The following is a 5093-nucleotide window of genomic DNA, read 5'->3' as shown; positions in this document are numbered from 1 at the left end:
AAACTGATGATTGCTTATGCTTACATGCGTAGTCTTATACGGGTACCTACATTAGCTTTGCGTAGAGTTGCGACATTAAGTTTCATATTGCTTTGTGTGTCATAAAACGTGCTTTTGTGTGTCTCGTAGGGCTTATTTTATCCAAAATGTACAGAGCTGAATTTGATACTCAGACATTTCAGTCTTTTTGTGATCACACATAATATTTCAAAATCTTATATCTATAAACAAAATCAGCTTATGGTAGGAAAGGGAAGAGAAGGAGTACCTATTTGAGAAAATTCCTGAAACTTTAAAAGAGATACATACTTAGATACTTGTAGCAGGTGAATTTGCTACAAAATGACAGGGTTTTTTTGTTAATATATTTACAAAAAATAAACACCTGGGGCATGTTAGGCCACTTCATCGCAGGCAATTTAAAAGAGATTACACCCGATCGCATGTTGGGCACGGGCGTGCGAGTCCCGCAAATCTATACAAATAGTGCCATTTGTCTGGCCGGCGCTGCGACAGACACAGCCTAGATAGAAACACCAGAACATCGACGTAAATAGCCGCGCTAAGAGATTTTCCTTGAATGCGATAACGATACAACAACAAGACTTCAATATTATACAAGAAATAATAACAAACGTATCGATTGGATTCAGTATATCTTCCCTGTCTGTCTGTACACGACGGTCTTAACACAACCTTTGACCACGTCTCAGCGTCTTATATTTTGAGCTTTTCACTAACATAAAGTACTTTAGGGAAAGTTTTGAAGAGCTTTTTATATAGGTATTATTCCCAAAAAATAGCATCGTAATTGGTATACATACATACCTACACCATTTATGGATATTGCAGCTTCAGCATTTAATTTGCGCAAAAACTCATTATCCTCAATTGAAACTAATATTTACAGGGATAATATTTACATACAGTCTCACAAAGAAATATGTAGTTGACAGTACCGACTACGTGTAACTTAATATTTACTCATAATCTTTGCTCATTCTCCAAATGATTTACTGTTATTCTTGGCCTACCCCCGGAGGCAGGGCACGGGTACGTCAAATGAAGATAGAGCGGCGCCCGACGACCCTTTGTGTAAATCTCGACGCGAAATACATTTACCGTATTCTACCGCTTGTAAAACAGTTTAACCCCTCCGTAATGAAATAGGGGGTGATGAACTACTGCGCCCATATCAATACTATTCATTTCAATTTGGTTTTAGGCTAACAATGCCTGACTCTGACATCGATTTATGAATACTTCGCTTACATTGTAAGATAGGATCACATAATTACAGGTTTGTAAAGCAACGTGTTTGATTAATTTTGTCAGCATTTATGTAACATTGTTTTAGGGTTTGGATTATGTACCTGGATAAAAGATACTGTACATCTTATTTCGAATAGGACTGTAACAGCCATGATGTACCCAAAAGAGAATGTTAATAATACAAAATTTGACTAAAGTATTTGGTAAAAATGTAATAACGATATCTGGCAACCCAGAAGCGTTGTATGCTCTATGGCCCCTCTCTATGGTCTCTTTTTCCTACCATTCAAGTGTGTGCACATGGTTGTAAATTATCTTCTCAATAAATAGAATATCACTGAAGTTAAGTGTCTTTTGTACCTGCCGCATCACTCTGTTCATGGTCCTTCAGAGCTGGATGCAGGAGTCTGTACTGAGAATCTGTACTTGGAGCAGTTTTTTTTTTTTCGTGTTGTGTGCTGCCGGCCCGGGGTGACGTTAACGCATTGCATACCACATATTGCGTGCTTTCAAAATGCCCCTAACCGGCGAGGATACCAGCAGTGATTTTGCTCATCAAGACAAGCAAAAATTGATAAATGTGAGAAGATACATCAAAGGCCGCATATCACTTGTGGAAAATGAGCTGGGGGACATTTCTACCGTAAAATCCACCGCCATGTTGGATGTTGCCGCCGAACGAATTAGCAGTCTTTTTACGAGATTGGAGGACGTCAATCTCAATTTGGAATCGATGGATACTTCAGAGACCGCTGAGGGATCGAAAATCGAGTCAAGGTGTCAAAGAATACTAACTGACATTCGTGAACGTCGTGAGGCGCTGAAGCATCATTGTAACTCATCGGCGAGTGACTCCGGATCGACGCAAGAGCACCAGCATAAACCGAATCTTCCCAAGATATCGTTGCCCAAGTTCAGTGGAAGTTATGGAGACTGGTTGTCGTTCAAGGATTTATACGTCACTATGGTACCTACACGGAAATGAAGATTTAAGTCCCGTGCAGAAGTTCTATTACTTGAAGTCGTGTTTGGTCGGCGAAGCTGCCTCTTTGGTTACGACTTTGGAATGTACGAACGAAAACTACGTGAAGGCATGGTCTGCGATTACATCAAGATATGACAATAAGGTTCTTATAGCTAATTATCATTTGCAACACATTTTGTCTTTACATAAAGTCAATGGTAAATCTTATACACTAAGGCAATTAACAAATGATTTTATGCAGTATTATAACTCACTATTATCACTGAATATTTCAAACTTGCAAGATATTATTCTCATACATATTTTGTCAACAAAAATTGATTACAGTTCTTTGCGTGATTTTGAATTGCAAAGAGATTCCAGTGATTTCCCTAGTTTGCAACAATTTCTTAACTTTATACAGCAGCGCTGCCAAGCATTAGATATGCTATGCCGTGATGAAGCAGTGAGCACTACAAAGGTCGTGCCTCCGGCAAAGAGCACTAGTCATGTGACTGTTGGCAGCGGCAGAAGTGCAAATGGTAAGTTATTTTCTTGTTTGTATTGCAACAAAAATCACTCAACTTACAAGTGTTTTAAATTAATTAAATTGAGTCCCAATGACAGACAGACATTTGTTAACAAAACTAATTTGTGTGTTGTTTGTTTATCAGATAAACATTGTACTAGTGTACGTTATTTTTATACCCAATGTACGTAATTATATTAATATACGTTATGTTCAGGTATATTACTGTTAAGTCCACAAAACGTACGTCAGAAGGTTGGAACAGTAAAACATGTGATTTCTTTAAAGGTGTAATTGCGACTAAAATAAAACTGGCGGGCTCAGCCGCCGACACATACAAGGAACAGTATAACTATTGTTTTCTATTGTTAATTGTATTGGGCAATGATGTGGGAACGCAGGACGCTACTCAATACGCTCTGTTCATTCATAAAGTTAATTTATTGCTCTGATTAATGTGTACCTACATCATCCCCCTCCTTATACAAAAAATAAAACACAATAACACTTGATTGAGTAAATAACAAAATAATGAATATTTGAAACAAAATTATAAAACAAAATTCTATGTCAATTAAAAATATCTAGAGACATAATCGCTCAATCAAATTGTGCACTTGGTCCATTGTGAAATTACAAGCAATGCGCAAGTTAAAGTAAAAAGTAAAAACATAAGAAAGTTGTATTTATAAAAACTTATCCTAAGTAAGTAACGATGAGCCGCTCTACCTACTTAGAAAGAAAAAAACTTACAAGTCAAAACGCACCGGTTTATTGATAACGCGGCCACTTCGCGTTGTTTTTGGAATTAGAACTTTGCTAGAAGTGTCTGCGTTATTAGCACTAGTATTCTTACTACCGTAGTTATCACTACTACTAGAATTAGTAAAAGAATCAAAATTATCGTTTAAATCATGGTCACTAAGAATGTGCGCGGGTTTTAACCTATCCATTGAAATAGTAGTTTCTTTTTCTCCTATTTTAATGACGAATGTTTTGCCTCTCCTACTTATGACGCCATAGGGGCCATCATATGGGGGTTGAAGAGATTTGCGCATTAAATCATTCCGAACAAACACATATTTACAAGTATTTAAATCACTAGGAACAAATAAAGAACGTGAATTACAATGACTCGATGGTCTCGGATTCAGGTTACGTATATTATCTCTTAGTTTCTGCAAATATTCTGAATCTGTATCACAAAATTTAGTATCTTCAAAAAAATCGCCTGGCAATCGAATTGATTTGCCGTAAGTTAATTCAGCTGCGCTTACACCGCTGTCGCTTCTAGTAGCGGCGCGTAAACCTAACAATACAACTGGTAGTTCGTCTACCCAAGAACTGTTGCGTTGTAAGCGTGCCATCAAAGCCACTTTAAGTGCTCTATGCCACCGCTCAAGCATGCCGTTACTTTGAGGGTGATAAGGTGTCGTGCGCAATTTGTGTATTCCTAAATATTTCATTAACTGTCTAAAAAGATCACTTTCAAATTGTCTACCCTGGTCGCTGGTAAGCTTTGAAGGGCATCCAAAACGAGATATCCAACCCTCAAACACTATTCTAGCGATAGTCTCCGCTGTAATGTTTTGAACAGGAAATGCTTCAGGCCATCCGGTACATCGGTCTATCATCGTTACACAGAATCTATAACCGTCAGCCGAAATTGGTAAAGGCCCTACTATATCTATGTGTAAATGCTGGAAACGATCAGGTCGCCCAAACTGTCCTACATCAGATACAGTATGTCTCGTAATTTTTACTTTTTGACAATTAATACATGCACGAGCCCATTTTGATATATCTCGATTCATATCTGGCCAAAAAAACTTTTGTTTAATTAGATTTTTTGTAGTTTTAATGCCTGGATGACTAAGATTATGCACAGAATAAAAAGCTAATTGCCTATATTGTTTCGGTAAATAAGGTCTGACTTTGTTAGTTGACATTTCACAATAAACAGGTTCCTCACAGCTAAGCAAATGAAACTGCTTAAACTGCAAGTTACTATCCGAAACTTTTAACGCTTGCTGTAGGTATTCGTCGTTAGCTTGTTCTTTTGCAATTTCTGTGTAATTTAGAGCTGTAGGACAATCTACTGTCTCTATACGTGATAATGCGTCTGCCACTACGTTATTCGGTCCGCTAATATAGCGAATATCGGTAGTAAACTCGCTAATATATGAAAGATGTCTAACTCGTCTCGGACTTTCCTTATCATTATTATTGAGTTTAGAAAACGCATATACTAGTGGTTTATGGTCAGTGAATATTGTTAGGACGCGACCTTCCAACAAATTTTTAAAATATTTGATGGCCATGTAAACA

At 37.5% G+C, this 5093-nt stretch overlaps 1 long non-coding RNA gene across 1 annotated transcript; it reads left to right on the top strand.

Annotated features, from left to right (window-relative positions):
- The first annotated feature begins 2254 nt into the window (after nucleotides 1-2254).
- On the top strand, nucleotides 2255-2779 carry LOC135081735 (uncharacterized). The gene is made up of 2 exons (XR_010259253.1): nucleotides 2255-2399; nucleotides 2661-2779. It is a non-coding gene; the product is annotated as an uncharacterized LOC135081735 (long non-coding RNA).
- Nucleotides 2780-5093: the final 2314 nt, after the last annotated feature.

This window comes from Ostrinia nubilalis, chromosome 20 (assembly GCF_963855985.1).
Source record: "Ostrinia nubilalis chromosome 20, ilOstNubi1.1, whole genome shotgun sequence".
Classification (NCBI taxonomy): domain Eukaryota; kingdom Metazoa; phylum Arthropoda; class Insecta; order Lepidoptera; family Crambidae; genus Ostrinia; species Ostrinia nubilalis.
The sequence above is the reverse complement of the archived record's forward strand: the minus strand, read 5'-3'. Positions and strand labels throughout refer to the sequence as shown.